The sequence below is a fragment of the Canis lupus genome, chromosome 18 (assembly GCF_003254725.2).
Source record: "Canis lupus dingo isolate Sandy chromosome 18, ASM325472v2, whole genome shotgun sequence".
Lineage (NCBI taxonomy): Eukaryota > Metazoa > Chordata > Mammalia > Carnivora > Canidae > Canis > Canis lupus.
The window spans coordinates 9,282,097-9,299,082 of record NC_064260.1 but is presented as its reverse complement, the minus strand read 5'-3'; the positions used below and the strand labels follow the sequence as shown (position 1 = coordinate 9,299,082).

General features: G+C 39.9%; 1 protein-coding gene across 2 annotated transcripts in view; it reads left to right on the top strand.

Annotated features, from left to right (window-relative positions):
• Positions 1 to 16,986, top strand: part of SUGCT (succinyl-CoA:glutarate-CoA transferase) — a 713,960-nt gene that overhangs the window by 459,766 nt on the left and 237,208 nt on the right. The window lies entirely within an intron of this gene.

Below are 16,986 nucleotides of genomic sequence, written 5' to 3'. Positions count from 1 at the left end.
TCACATTTCTAATGCTTAGGGTTTTATGCTTAAAAAGTAATTAATCTTAATAAAGAACTGTAAACACGATTAATTAATGACTATGGTTTAAGCATTTTTCTTGGTTTTCTGCTTTAAGCATTTCTTCAGGTTTAGGCTTTACTAATATCATATATAATAATCCTTCAATAATCCTGGTTAATCTTAAAATAGTCTTCTTAGGGAAAGTGTAAATTACAGGATATGGTTGTTGTTTTTTTAATTCCATTTACTCATGTGGAATTTGAGGTGGTGAATATGAAAACACTTTGCTAGCTACAAAGCCCTGAATGAATGTTATTTTTTTTCCTCTGATTTTATCTTTGAGCCTTGTACTTGTTTTTCCTAGAATCCTGAGTGGTATAATGCATACATTTGCAGAAAAAACTGACATCTGATATTTTTTTTTTAATAGCTAGGAGGTATTTCTGTTGTGGTACAAATAAATATATAATTAAATATCTACCTCTACTTATAGTAAAATTTCAAAGAGTGATATAATTTATATAATGGAAATAAAATTGCTTGGAACTGATATAAACCCAGTAATTGGTGTCCTGCTTAGTAATCTTGTAGATTATTTAAATACATAATATATCCATGTGTGTGTATCCTGATGACTATGATCGTAGGCAACATTTTCATATTTACCTCCTTTATTTTTCTCCCTGTACTTTCACTTTATAGATATAAAGGGGGAAAGAGATTAGATATAAGTAGGGTTGGAGAACCGGTTGACTCTTAATTGTGTTAGGGCAATGTTAATATCTCCATACCTACATTTCTTAGAACAGTTAATGAAAACTTAAAATCAGAAAACAAAATGGTAACTTTGTTGATTTCATGATTTCTTTTTTAGATCTTCTACTAGATTTAAAGCATTTTGGATATATTCTTTGGCCTTTTCTACCCATCTCTAGTTATTTCTTTTCACAAAATAGAGAAAAATTGTGAAAGGACAGAATTATTTAGGTGTGTGGTAGGAGGTATCAAGCTTACATTGGAAGGCAAACCTTTGGTAATGTTGATGGACAGATGTAAATCCTTGTTGAGAAGTTGGGTTTGATTTTCATTAAGGTCATTTTCTTTTTTTGTGAATTGCTAATTGCAATAGTCATGAGCTGGACCAGTTTAGCTACAGATAACTGTAGCCCCAAAGTAGGGATCTGGTCCCATTGTCTCTGTCATTCCCTTGAGGCAGAGATTAAGATAAAATAATGATGGATTTCCATCTTTGAATATGTAAAGTCCTAAAATCACTGGTTATCTGGAAGAGAGAGTGTATTATCTCACGTTGATCAAGTCTGGAAGCTCTGGACAGAGGACTGGTGGCCAAAGAGCTTACAGCGGAGAGCTAGTGGAAATAAGGAGGTGAAGGCCTTTGTACACTCTAAAAGTGAGGTTACTAGCCTAGGGAGATGTATATGGAGTGGGACCCTGTGTCATATTTGGAAAAAGTGTAGTAAACTTGAAGGAAAGTTCTGCTTGGGCTTTCCAATTTGATTTTAGATTCTGTATTTGGGTTCTGCCAAGGTTCTCCTGGTGAGGCATTTACCTTGAGTTAGGCAACATTTTCAATGTGGTTTTAAGGAGATATTTTGATGTATCCCAAAGACAGAGAGAGAGGGAGAGAGAGAGAAAGAGAGAGTAAGAATCTGTGTAAGGTAGCAGTCATTCACTATTGTTTTTCCATTACCAAGGAGGTTAGGATGGTCTTCAGCTCATTACTACGCCTGATCTTTAGGTCTTGGGGATGGTGACTGAAGTTCAGAGTCAAATGTTCCACACATTTCTCAGTTATGAACAGTGATTTTTCCATTTGTATTTACATCAAAAAGCTCTCCAAGAAGCTACGTGAAATATCCTGCTTGGAATTAAGGTCACAGTTAAGAGCCAGGTGATCTAGATCAGAGTCTGTGAGAGAAGCATAGCTATGGGCCAGGCTCTAAGTGACTGAGTGCCAGAAAGAGAAAAGGACAAAGATTATGAGGGACATGCCAGGTGAGAAGGCAGGTGGCTCCTGGAACAGTTAGTAGGTCAGGGCGGTAGAGGCTGAATTGGCCTTGGAATACAGACCAGAGAAGTAGCTGAATGCCCCAACTCTGCCATGGTTCTAGAGTTCAAGAGATCCAAGCAGGTGTCTCTCTTGGTTTAACTGTTTGCCTCTCCAAACCCAGACCCTCCTTCATGCCCAGCAACCAGCATCAGAGAGGTAGGAACAGTACTCCCCAGATGATGATTGCAGGGCCCATAAGTAGATTTAGATAGTGACTGGAAAATGGGCATTGGCAAAGGGAAATATGCAGAGTTGTCACCCCACGAGTCTGGCCTGTCCGAGTGGTTCATGGGTAAGGAAGTTTGACAACAATGTTCTAAAAGAGTAGTAAAAAAATCTTAAATAAATTCTTGAGTTAAAAAAAATCTCAGAACCATTTTTTTCAAATAAAATGTCTGTAAAATCCCACTATATCATCCCCTTTAGCAAAATTGTAAAATACAATCATGCTTGCCTTTCATACCCAGTCATTATGGCAGGAGCCCCTACCTGTCAAATGGCTGCAAATCAGCCTGTCTCAAAATGTTCTTTAACAATTCAATTCCCCTACTTGGGATGAGTTACTTAACCTCCTTATACCTCACTTTCCTTCTTGGAAAAGTCAGGATAATATCTACCTAGTAGAGTTCTGGTGAGGATTAAAGGAGTAAATAATTGTAAAGCACTTAGCACTTGGCACATATAATGCTGTAAAAGTGTTAATCTGTTTTTGCTTTTGTTTTTGTTTCCTGTTTCTGCCTCATGCATGCCCAAGAATCAGCACCTCCTTCTCCTTGTTTCCTGTTTATCTAGCTTAGGCTCTTCAAGTCACCAGATGGTTGCCTTGGGAGAGCATGCTAGGCTAGATGCCTTCTCCCAGTGAGTGACCACCACTCCACATTTTGGGTTCCAAAGAAGGACATTGTATTACTTTTCTCCAAAGGTGGATGTGGGTCCATCAAAGCCTACTGCATCACTTTGTATGAGACACACACGAGATCTAGGGGTGCTAGTGGGAGAAGATAGCCCAGGGAATGACTCTGGAAAGAAGCCCAAGTCCAGACCCAGTCCAGACTGTTAGGCCAATGCCAACCTCACTCAGCCTCCCCCACATGGCAGGGGCAGCTCATCCTCCTCCACCACAGCCACTCAGCTTCCAGCCTGGGAATCAGGGCCAAACCTTGGCCCCAGATGTGCCTGGCCTACTCTGAAACTTTCCCAGGCTTATTCATGGTGAGAACAGCTGTCCTTTTCTGAGGAGATGCCTTCCTCCTTCACAGGAGTTCAGCCTGGTATGTGGCACCAACTAGAATTCGTAACTAGGCTATCATTGGTGCATTTCGTAATTCTACCCTTATACACAGTTGGGATAAAACAGGGCAAAGTACAGTTGCTTTGGTGGAAATAGGGCAAGAAACCCAAAGTCTCCTCTGCTTGGGCTTCCCCAGCCCATCCCAGGCTGTCAGGCCACTCGGCTGGGTTTAGAATGAAGATGACACCTTTAATGCATCCTTTCTCCTTGGAGTAGTTTATTGACAGTTTCCTCTTTCTGTGTCATTGCTGAATCATTCCTACCTTGGACGAGCCTGCTGCCTGGATAATGAAAAAAAGAAGGAATTTTTTGGTCAGACACTGGGAAAAAGAATGTTCTCCATATACTTAATATTGTAAAGAAGAAATATCTTGAAATATCTTATCCTCGATGCCATCTGCCATAATTCTGTGATGAAACTATTCTCCTCCATATTATGGTTGATGAAAATGGGCGCCTAAAAAAGGTGAAGTTATTTGACCTAGGTCATAGTGCTGCAAAGTGATGGATCTGTATGACGCTAAAGGCCGCATTCTTTCCATTACCACGTCCCATCTGTGGACGCTTCAGGAAATGTACTGTGCTGCTTTAATTTCTGCTATAATATATTATTATGAGCATTAATGCCTTGGGTGGAGAAGCAAATGGAGTTGAGCCTGTGAACCTTGAAAAGCATTTCATAGAAAGTTGGGAGTGGTTCATTGGCAAGTTGAAGTTGGTAAGACTGACATGTTAGAGGCAGAGGACCAGGCCTCATATTACTTCTTGGACAGAGGCATGGAAAAGGAGAAACTTTAGGAACTTTTGGCAGCTCACATCATGTTGTGTATCTCCATGGGCTACAAGATATGCTCCTTTTCCTTTCCTTTCCTTTCCTTTCCTTTCCTTTCCTTTCCTTTCCTTTCCTTTCCTTTCCTTTCCTTTCCTTTCCTGTCTCTTCTTCCTTTCTTCTTGGCCATGGAAAAGAAGAATACCATGAAATTTCAATGTAATGTGAGGAATTAGCTATAGCTTTATCACCAGTTTCTGCCTCAGGATCACTTGGCAGTCATAACTTGTTTAAAGTGCAATGTGGTAACCAAAATATGGACATAGTGTTTGCTAACAAAGGTTAAAATATAACATAGCCTATGGGTGCCTGGGTAGCTCAGTTCACAATCTCTGGGTCTGCTTGTGGTCTCTCTCTCTCAAATTAAAAAAAAAAAAAAAAAAATATATATATATATATATATATATATATATATATATATCATAGCCTATTTACATAGCCTATTCACATCTGTGAGGTGGTTAGGATTAAAATTTTTTTTAAGATTTTATTTATTTATTCATGAGAGACACACAGAGAAAGGCAGAGACATAGGCAGAGGGAGAAGCAGGCTCCCTGCAAGGAGCCCAACGTGGGACTCGATCCCAGCTCTCCGGGATCAGTCCCTGGGCTGAAGGTGGCACCAAACCACTGAGCCACCTGGGCTGCCCAGGATTTAGAATTTATACCAATAGTTGGTAGCTTATGATCTTAAACTTAGTTGCTTAAAACAATTTATATTCGTCAAAAGCAATTACTGGTACCTTTCCCCCGCCTAAAGTTGATGGAAAAAAGTGTCCTAAATAGGACATATAATTGGAAGGAAAATCATCTTAAAATAACACTAAATCTTGGACATGTTGAAGGGCAAATAGTCACATTTCCATGTAGTGTGAAATCTTCATTATATTCAGAACATGACTGACATGTTTATAAGCTAAGGTTCTTTTCAGACCCGAGAATCCTGCAGATGTTTCATCTGGGAGGACTTATGGGCTCTGTGACTTACTTTATTGTTATTGTTAATAATAAAACAAACGGTTTAATTTAGAAATCATTTCTTATCCTTTTCATTGCTTTTTGCACATTTTCTTTGTAGCTTTAAAAGGATCCTTTGTATTTTAATAGTTTACTCACTCCTTCCAACAAAAATAGCTAAAAAATAAAACTACAATAGGCATTGGGAGTACACCAAGTCCTTGGAAGACAAGTTGGTGCCACCAATATTAAAAGGACCACAGAGGCACGGAGAAAATTCTAGAACTGCTTTTGCGTTGATACAGAGAACATTTTGGTAATGTTGCATGCTGCTACTGCAGTGTAAATCTTCTTACATTGTTTAGGAAATTGGAGTCTTTAAAACATGGGCAAATTGTTCTAAGCCGAATATCCAGGAAGCCAAAGGAGTACCCTTATAGATCCTATGAGCTAGCAAGCAAACGTGAGGCTTCATTTTCATGAATGGGCCACACACTGACAGGTTTGACTTTATGTATCTTTTACATGGACTTGTGTTTCATTGCACGCTGGGGGTCCTGGGGTCAGGGATGGATGAAGATCTTGCAGCTGCTGTACTAAGGTGTCAAAGTGTTCCTTTGCCTCTCATATTCCTTATCTTCCCTATCACTTATTTTGCCTATTACCTCCCTTTCAGGGCTTATATACTAGTGCATTTAACACACCAGAGAAAGTCTTAGTAATTTTCTTTTTTTTGTTGTTTTTTTTTTGTTTTTTTTTTAATTTTTTTATTTATTTATGATAGTCACAGAGAGAGAGAGAGAGAGGCAGAGACACAGGCAGAGGGAGAAGCAGGCTCCATGCACCGGGAGCCTGACGTGGGATTCGATCCAGGGTCTCCAGGATCACGCCCTGGGCCAAAGGCAGGCGCCAAACTGCTGCGCCATCCAGGGATCCCAAGTCTTAGTAATTTTCATATGATGTTTATAACGTGTTACTACATCCTATTATTTAGAAACGAGTCATTTTGATCACTAGTGGTAAATAGGTTAAAAAGATTCATGAGGTCAAGGGGTCATGCAATTTTTTTTTTCTCTTCATCTGTATTACCAATGAAGAGATGAATGAAGTCCAGCCAGTGCCTGTATCCAGTGGATGTTAGATGGATATCTGATAACTGAATGAAAAAAATTTTATCTGTATCTGGATAGAAAAACCGGAATACATAAGCTTATGAGGCTCTGAAGTTAAGTAGTAGGAAAGTGGAAGATGAGGGACTTGGATTTCGTAGATTTTTGCCATTCTAATTGATCTTTGTTTTCCATAAGACTTTCCTTCCTTTAAAAGTAAATTCTTAACTTGTAAAAATCTGATTATTAGTAGCTGGATTATTTTTTTTCAATGTATTTATCAAACAACAGGAGCAGGTCTCGGTAGGCTTCCTTAGCAAAAGTTCTTCAAGATAATAACTGTCCACTTGAGCCACTTCAGGTTCAAGTAGGTTTTTTCTAGATTCTTTCAAACTGGATGCAGAGACTCTCACAACATCTATGAACAATATGCATTCTATTCATTTAAACTAAAGCAACAGGAAAACCTATTTCAGTAAAATACAATTCAATTTATTGTAACAACTGTGCTCTACTTTACAAGCTTGGGGTACAAATAAGGTCATGTGGTAGTCATCAGTGCTGTTTACCAAATATTTCCAGCTTTCTGCCTTCTGGCGACATGGTAGGACTGCACTTCTTGGCTCTCCTACAGTGAGATGGGACTATGTGACTAGATTTGGCCAACTTGTTGTGAACACAGGGCGTATGTCATTACCAAGCCAAAGTGTTAAATATCGGGCCTGAGACCCTACACAGCTCTCATTCCCTTTAGCATGGTGAGTTGGTAAATGCTTGAGATGGTAGCTTCTCTGTCAGCCTGGGTCCCTGAGTGAGTAAAAGGAGCAGAGTCTACTACTGACCCAAAGTCATCATATAGCACATGAGAAAAATGAATCTTTGTTGTTTTAAGCCATTGGGATTTGGGGTTGTTACTGTAGTATCATCTAGCCTATCCTGATGGATACGGCTAATATTTCTCTTATTTTTCCAGCTAACCTTGGAACACTCAAAACACTATCTAATCTGCCTTCTCCATCAATTTGTCCCCCAAAATGGAGTGTTTTATTTTATCCAAAAAGGTCATTAAAAAACTGAAAAGTCTCATCAGTTCACTACTGCCTTTTCTTCATGTCTGCCACATAGTGTGCTGGTAGTTTCTCACAAAGTAGCTTTTTTGTCCTCTAGAATGATAATACTCTTGCTGGTCCAGATCCCCCCCATAGGTCCAAGTAGTGCCACATGTCAAGGCATCAGCTGTTTCAATGCCTGCTTACACCCTTAGCTGTTGCCCACTTGTAGCAGTGTGAAAGGATAAGTGGACCACAGCACCCACTATACTGAAACCATACCTCTCTCCCAAGTATGGGTCCATAGCAGGTCCCTCTCTGAGCACTTGATGTTCTAGTCTGTCAGTAGATCATAGAGGCATGATTCATCAGGGAGATTCCAGTGATCTTGGCCATTGATGAAGAAATCAATGCCTTGACCCTTGCTCAGAGACAGAAACATACACAGTAAATTCTAATACACATCAGACTATGTAATTATTGTAAAGCCAGAAACTCTTGTGAAAGGTGATTGAAAGGAGGCTTCATAGAAGTGATAATTAAGCTTAGTCTCAAAGTTCATGAATTTTTTTTTCCTAGTAGGAAACAGGAGAAGGTCTGTTTGAGTAGACATGAAATTGTTAAGGAAATGGTGAATCCAGGGTGTTTGGAGCAGGCAAGGATCTCATGAGACATACATCTGGAAAGGAGTTTGTTGGGATGCACGGGCAGTGAGAAATAACTGTAGGATATGACTTGGGAAATCTGATGGAAAAGCAGGTGATAGAAGATGATAACTTTGACTGCTGAATGACAACTGCCATCCAAAACACAGTATCTTTGTATACAGCGTGCCGATTTCCAAACTTCTCACACGTGATACGTGACTTCTAGAATTGAGAGTATTCTCTTTAAGCTGAATTGGAAAGAAGGAGCATATTGGATTTTCAAAAAACCAACAAAGGAATAGTGATTCCCAAAGAGGTCATCTTCATCATCTCTGAGACCATATTTGTTTTCCATCCATAATTCTAAACGTGATGGCAGCTGCAGAGGTGAAATTGTGAGCGAAGCCTGAATGCGGCTCACCTTCCTCTTCACTTCCCTCTGAATAAAATGTGGTCTCTTGTTCCTGCCGCTCATTTCAGAAGCCACAGGAAGCAGCTCTGCTTTGTGGTCAGATGCAAGAAAGGGAGGTTGAAACCAATACTTTCAGTGAAGCCTCAGAAGCTGGTGCTGGAGCTGGGCTTGCCACCCCTTACTGTCCTTGCTGTAGGAGACCACAGCTTAGGGTGGGGGTGGGGGAGTGTTTTGAGAAGTCTGTGGGTAGCTTGTGCGTTCTCATTAATTAGGAAATTAGGTTGTTGACTATAAATTGGAGGGTTCGGAATGTCTTTATTTAAAGTCGAGGAAATGAAGCGTGGGAGGTTAGATGATAGCTATGCTTTTTACACCAAATTGCAGTGGTTTACTTGCTTTTGCTTTGGGGGTTACATTAACTTCGGCACCAAAGCTGGCCCCTCGGAAGGCTGTTCAGCCCTCCTCAGGATGGGTTCATTTTACAAGATTTCCTGTGTGACTGTGATTCTGAGTAATCCTAGTAACCTTATTGATTACAAGTCCTTTTTTTCTCTTCCCCCAAACTGCCCATCTAATTTTCTTAAGACTCTCTTACTCTTTCTAGAAACACACTTGAAACCCAACGGTTTTTTATTTATAAATCAAGTTTCTCTAGGCTTACAATTGTGGATAATACATAAGAAGCTCAAATACCATGTCAACTCACTAGAATAATTCCTGGTTTCTAGTCGCACTCTTATTTTTCCCACTTCGGCCCCCCCCCATGCCTTTGCTCGGGGCCAAACCCCAGGGTCACAGTTAGGGATAGTGCATTACGTGGCCACCAGGGCCTGCTCTAGGAATCCTGGCATCTGCAGGAAAAGAGCTGGCACCGGGGCTCCTCAAACTCCCTCAAGGTGCCCATGTGGTGTTGGGGTCCCTGCATATATCTTTGTAGGGAAGCTACACCAGGTACTGTCACAATCTCTTCCTGGATGTGTATACAAAACCATTTTATTATTCATCTTCAGGAACCTGTCCTCCAAACAAATAAAAGCAAAAAAAAAAAAAAAGAAAAAGAAATCCAACAATAGAAGCATAAAAGCCAGAGTTCTTATCTACCCATTCATCAGGTGTGTATAAATGTGATCCCTGCACATCTAAACGCTACTTCATGCAAGTCATCTTTAACCAAACTGAAAAGGATATGCTGAAAAAAATCCCCCCTCCGGAATCCAACATGTCTTTGTTGCTAGATGAATGGGTTATCATTTGCAGGATATCATCCAAGATATTAATTTTGCAAATATCACAAGCTTTATGAGGGAACCTCTGTGCATCAGCTGACTCTCCAGGGCATTCACAGAAGTTTAGGGAATGAAGTCATAACAATCCCCATTCCCTTTGCTCTGGGAGGAGACACAGGAGACTTCGTACTTGACTTCCCATGTGATTCGAAAAATCAAGCCTTGGGGCACCCGGGGGAGCACCCGGGTGGCTCAGTCCGTTAAGCGTCCAACTCTTCATTTCAGCTCAGGTCTTGATCTCCAGGTTGTGACTTGGAGCCCGCATTGGGCTCCACACCCTGTGTTGGGCTCTATGCCTGGTGTGGAGCCTACTTAAAAAAAAAAAAAAAAAATCAAACCTCAAATACTTTGTGGGAAAAGTGGAATTTGTTAAAGTCAAAGTAAACCACCTTTCTTTTCTTGGTCAACTGGGCATACAAATTCAGAACTTCTAGAGTCAAGGCAGAGATTTTTTTCCTAATTTATGGATTAGATTCAGTTGAATGGGCATTCATTGTGTGTAAAGGAAGTAGGTATGTCCATGAGGTGAGCATGGTGCCCAGGACTTTCTAATTAAAGACAGCTTTGTTTTGTTTTGAAACCATCTTTACTTTGATATGTATGGTATTCCCATGCACTTTTTGGTACCTGTGTTCTGTACTCTGTTCCAATATTTTTCTGGTGGAAACATGACATGTACCTCTGTCATTCTAATAGCAAAATACATGGGATTCTATGAATCTGCCAATTCCAGAAAGAATGAGGAGGACAGTACTGTGTTTTTTAGGTCACATGTTTACACGAAATACAGAACTGCTCATGGTAGCAAGAAAACAAACACACCAGCCTGGATGATACAAAAGGAAACAAATAGCTTCCAGGGTAATAATGACACAAGTCAGAAACATATAGTATTTGGCATCTGGATGTACACTCTCAATATTCCTTGTTATTCAAGTTTATCTTATGTCTTGTTGTGTGGATCTGAAGCTCCTAACCCATCTGACCAGGAACCAAAGGGAGAGATCTTGGGCCTACAGACACCAGGCTCCCCTGTGAACCGTGACCACCCCAGCATGTGTGTCTTTGCCACAAATCCATGCACTGCTGGTGTAATGGATTTCTGAGTGATACAATAATTCTGCTTAGAAGCATTTTCAGAAGGTCTCAGGTGTGTTACGGAAATAATTATGTGAACCACACAATACCCTGGCTTCATGTTGTGGTTCATTAACACAAAATTCCATGATGTGGACTATTGCAGTATCTCACTCTTCACTCTTACAGTGTTGGAGGATAGCAGCTCTGCTACACAAAGCCCAAGCCTAGAAAATATCACACAAAATCAGATCTACACATTCCAGTCGCCAAATTCAATGTGCATTTGAAAATCCAGAATTGCCCTCTGCCTGGAAGTTTTCATTTTAAAGCATCTAGCATATCTAATTAGAAATAGTTCCTTTGGCCTTTTGTAGACATACGATTTTAATTTTGCACGGAAACGAAAATGTTAATTGATGTCATTATTTTGAAGGCCTCTTCATGTAACAATACTTAGGATTTCAGACGTGGTTCCTACTAAATAATCCCAACTCAACTTTGCTGACTGAAATAGATTTCCTTTGTTTCCTAATCCTGTCTGCTATAATATAGGGTGAGGATATAGGTCTACTCTCAAGCTATGGCTATATTTACTCCAGGCATGAGGACAAACAAACAAACTCAAAAATGTGAGTTACTGAGGCAGTAGGAAGTCCTCTTGGCCTCATGAAAATATACTAGAACCATTTCCTTATCTTCTGACATCTTCAGTTCTTTTTGTCATCTACTTCAGTCATTTCCAGGTACACTTTGTCCCCCTTCCGGGGTTTAGCAATGCCATCCTAGCCATTATTTAGATTGGCCCCATCATCCTTTCTGACAGAACTGATGCCCTTAGGATTTGCCCACTTGCTTCCTAAAAGTGACAGGAATCTCCCTAATGCCCTGCATGGCTGCTTCTCAGACCTGTAGTAACAACAGGATTTTGAAATCATTGGGCTGGCATCACTATTTTAAGCATAAATAGGTGTGAGGGAACAAAAAACATTCATCTGAGCTTCTTGAGAATGTAAATTTTAAGAGGAATTAGGTATGTTATTCACTTACAGTTATTTTCTAGTTTCATGCTCGTGTTTTTTTGTTTGTTTTTTTGTTTTGTTTTGCTTTTTTAGGATATCCAGCTTCTGCTTTTAGGAGAAATATAATTTAAGAATATAGGAAAAAATATTGATTTAAGTTTGACTTTTTTGATATTCAAACTATGTGTTCATACAAACGACACAAATGCACAGTGACAACAAAAAGTGCTTTCGTCGGTATGTTTATTTGCCTTAAAGATGACCCATAAAAGAGTGCTTTCCTCTCTACTTGATTTGAAGAAGTCTGTGAGTTTCTAGAAGACAGAGGTTGCATTTGATTAATCTCAGAGTTCTCAGCAGAGTCTAGTACAGTGGTTTAACCTAATAGCAGCTCCATAAGTATTTGTGAAATTAAATTAAGTTCCTGTATAATAAATAGTACTTTTCTAATTGGAAAGTAGTGTTGCAAGTTAGATCACTTGAGATTTTATGCTGAGTTCAGCTGGCTCTAGACCTTGGGCTCTGCAGTTTGGCCCCTAGGGTTGTACAAGGCAGAGGGGCCTGGGGTCCAGGCTAAGGCAAACAGACTGGAAATGGAAGAAACTTGCCATTCTTACTTGCTACATTTTGGTTTTCAAAAATTAATCTATGATCTTTCAAGGCCTTATCAGAATTAATAAATATGAAATTTAACATTTTGTATTTGATGTACATAAACCTGCCACACTGTCTTCCATTTCTAGAGTGATCTTCCCAACATGCAAATCCGATCACATCACTCCCTGTTTAAAACTCTCCAGTGGTTTCTTCTGGCATGGGGATAAGATCATACTGCACAGTAGGACTGGCCACGGGCTACATCAAGCTTGACTCTCCCTACTCCCTGCTCCCCACTCTGTCCCCAGGCAGGAGCACCTGTGGGCTTCCAACAGCCATTCCCCATTACCCCAAGCCCAGTGCAGGGGTAAAATTCTCTATGGACCTCTCGTGTCTGCCTGAGGTGTATTTTGAAGGGAAAAGACAATTTTCCCACACAGTCTTTCTGCATATTAACAAGAGGCCCTTGCTATTTACTCCCTCTGAGCAGGTTTTGGGGTTAACAGTCTCCCCATAAGGACTGTGATGTTCCTTTGTTCTCCTCAAATGAATCACTGTGGGTTTCCTTGAGAACCACATGAATCTGTTCAACTTATTTTTTATTTTGCCTTTCTAGATCGCTGGCCCTTACTCGTAACAACAGAAGCATCTGTCTCTAGAATGTGGAGTATGTGATACTCTTTCTCCTCTTCTAATAGTTAACCCTCATCAAATGTAAATATCTACTCAGAGGAAGGAGTTTTCCCCCCACTCAGCCTTTTAGTAGCCTGGTGACCTTAATGTCACACTTCTGATACCTCAACTATCTGAAACTAAATCATTAAGAGCAGAAAATAATCTTCTTCAGGTAGGGGGTAGGGGGTAGGGGCATGTGGAAAACCTCTCCCTCTACATTCCCTTCTCTCACTCTTTAGAAGGAAGGCATCAGGAAGTAGGATATGGGTTATACCCTGCACGGGATGCTTTTCTGTAGCTGTCCTGCTAAGTCAGAGCGAGTTGAGGTTTTCTCTTCCAAGAAATCATCACACTCCTGAGTGAACAGAACTGGTGTGCCTGAGATCTGGAAGTTCACAGACACCTCACTGAGAGCAGAGCGCCAGGGAGCAGGCAAGGACAGGAGGTCGGTGTGCTGACCCGGATTTGGAGGCTTTGGTTTATTGAACAACTTCACCCTGGCTCCACCGGTTTTGTGGCCTGGCCTGGCAAGGTATTGGGGGCTGCGCGCCCTCTGCTGGGCAGAGCAACGCATGCGGCCGCCGCGCAGCACCTGGCCTGGGGAATGTCACGCTTAGGCCAACACAGGGGCAGATTTTCTTCTGGGGGTGATGCTCTGCTGGTCTAAGATGATGGTCATGAAAACAGAGACTTGAGTTTTTGAGGGTGATTTTAAGTCTAATCTGAGCAAACAAAAACTCATTTCATGTTCTACCCCGGTCAACCTCATACTCCCCCATTTCCTCCCTGTGCTGAATGTGTCTTTAATCATGTTGCAATGGCACGGAGTTCAATGGCACAGCACATCAAAGTACGTCTTTGTGCTCAGAGTAAATAGAGTCAGAGGAAGAATCAGTTGCTTACTCACATTTTCTACTTAACGTGGCATATTTGGGGGAGAGTGGAAGATTTTGGCATATGTGAATGCTTTCCCTTATGTTTAACTTAGCTCTTTCTAAACATTATTATTCCGGTATCAGGGCTTAACATTTTATTTGGGTTTCGTGCATTGTTTTTTTTAGTCATTTAACAAACATTAATAGGGACTTATTATATACCAGGCACTGTGAAGGGTGGTGTCGAGCCCTAGGAGAGCGAGGAGAGAAGAGATATCTAAGAATCTTGAGATGCTCAGTCTCCAAGGGGCTTTTAGACTTGCAACATTAAAAGGTATGAAGAGAGAAAGGGGTCCAGCAGATTAGATTGTACAGCCGGCGAAGGGACTCAGGGAAAGATTATAGCCAGGAGGGGGAATGACGGCTCTTCACTGTGGAAATCTCTCAGGAAGGTAGAGGATGGATAGAGAGTGGAGGAATGTTAATGTATCTACAGTATTTAAGAAACTGTTGAAATAGAAAAGGAAAAACAAATAAGAATGGGGATCCTGGGAAAGGGACTAACTGGACAACTGCTTAGGAGGTGGACCTGGATGTGGAGGATGAGGAAGATGGAGGAATGAAGGCAGTTTGGCTGGTGGATGATAGTGATACCAGGCTGAGCAGAAGAAGTTTTGGTGTAGCAGGAGTGTGGCATTCAACCTGGGGCATGTTGAATTCACGGTGACTGCACGTAAGGATGTGCCCTAAGTAGACGGAAATATGGGTCATGAGCTCAGAGAGGGGAAATGGATGGCTTACAGGGAGACTGGGGATCTGCCAGCTGGGGCCTGAGGGATCAGTGAGAGAGCCCAGGAAGTCTGCGTGGACAGAGGGAAAGAGGCAAAAATGCAAGGTCTCACACTCCTTCCTCTTTTGCTTAATTGAGTTAGGTAACAATTTCATTACCTGCTTTTTAAATATTAAATGTTGTCGAGCATATGGATTTGGGTAACATTTTTGTCTTAATGAGAAACCTATTGAAAAAGTGAAGGTTTTTTTTGTTGTTTTTTTTTTTTAAATTGGGCTCCTATATGATCGAGTCCTCATGGAACCTGTTAGCTTTCACATCTAATGCATGTTCTCAAAAAGTCATATTCAATCAGAAATGACTTAAATCTTGATGAACTTGACCTGTGCAAGTTAAAGGCAGGATTAAGTTATATACTTGATAAAGCATCAAAGATTCAGTTCTTTTCGGGTGGGCTTTGCAGTGGGAAAATGGAAAAAGATCTAATTTGTTTTGATCTCAAGGGGGTGGAGATCAATGTTCATTTTAATCTCTATTCATATGTATAACTAGTTCTGGAAAATACCTAGAATTCTAATCTCTTAACAAGGAGGGAAGGAATTTAGAGATCATGTTGTAAAATTTTATGTTTTATAGATGAGGAAACTGCACAGTAAATTTAAGAAGCACTGCGGGCTGTGTCTTTTTAGGAGATTCATAATTCACTTTGTCTCATTAAAGGCTCTGAGAAGTTCTGCAGGAAAGAACATACTGATTTTGTTTAACTTAGATTTCCCAGTCTTATTTGATGACCAACCCAATCCTTCCCAGAGTTTTAATAGCAGTTCTTAGAGGGTTTCTTTTATAAATAAGTGGACCAATGTAATATTTCCAGCCATTAGCCCCAAAGCTCAATTTATTTACTAAGCATTTATTGATCCCTTAATATTTAGGGGTACCATATTAGTTACTAATGGCACTAGTGATTATTCATAAAATAACAATAAAATAAAATAACATAATAAATAACATAAAATAACAATAATAAAAGTAATTACTACTTGTGAAGGCTTACCAGGTACCAGGAGATTTGCTAAGTATTTTACATATACCATCTCATTTAAGCCTCTCAACCCTGTGAAGGAAGAAGGTGAAGGGACTTTCCTAGAATCATAGACCCAGTGAATTACAGAATTGGTATTTAAATGTAGTTTCTATCTGATTCCACTGCTGACATTCTTAACTACCATAGTTTTCAGCCTAGATAATGTCGCTAAACATTCCCAAGATGGGCTTCAGGTATTTGGGCTTGAGTATCTCCAAACTGTGATGTCTATTGGAAACCCCTGACATCACCTTGACATTGCTGACAAGTCTATATTAGCCAACCAGGGTAGCCTCTTTCTCTCTGTGTCTGAAGCTCTTGTATCAAACAGCCCTTTGTTGGGCTGCAATATCTCATTTCTTCTGCATTACATAATGCAACAGATATGAAGTAGATCAGGATATAGCTAATTTACAACTTTCCTGTATGGTTCCTGAAAGTTCCTTTTTCATTTTTTTTTTTTTAAGTGGGAAAAATGAGCACTAGATTTTAAATCTTCTTTATACACTCTAGGCAATACTTAAACATTTAACTCTTAGCAATTTGTGTTTTTAATGGAATAGGGTTTTCCTTTTGGGTCATTTTCATAGAGTAACTTTGGTTGTCCAAACATACTCTGAAATACGTTGGGGATTATGGTTTCAACACATGTAAGCCTAAGGCCAAAGTATGAGTAACACAAGATATTTTGTTACATTTCGTGAACAAACCACTGTTTTGTGGTATAATACAAAACATAGCTAAGTAGTTTAGATCACTATCAGGCATTACAAGGTTAGGTTTTCAATTTATGTGATTACTCAAAGCTCATTAGAAGTATATTCTCTAGCTCTAGGGAACATAGCCTAGAAAATTGTGGTTTCCCTTGTGAAAATGGTATATTTTTAGTTCATTTATTATGTTTTTAGTTTATCTCAATTATATCCCTTTGTACTTCTAGTACAATAGTCGAATTCACAAATAAACTTACAAAGTCTACTTACCAAGGAGCCAAAATGGGTAAAAAAAAAAAAAAAAAAAAAAGGAAAAAGAAAAGAAAATCCATTATTTTTATTTATTAACTTAAACTCTGTCTTCAGAATGTTGCAAAGTTTCTCTCAATGGATTTGCTATTCCAAATTCTTCTCTTTAGATGATACCAACTGTGATGTAGTAGATTTCCAAGTTCTAGTTCTGGCTCTCACATACACTAGAAAGAAAGTTTGACTTTTT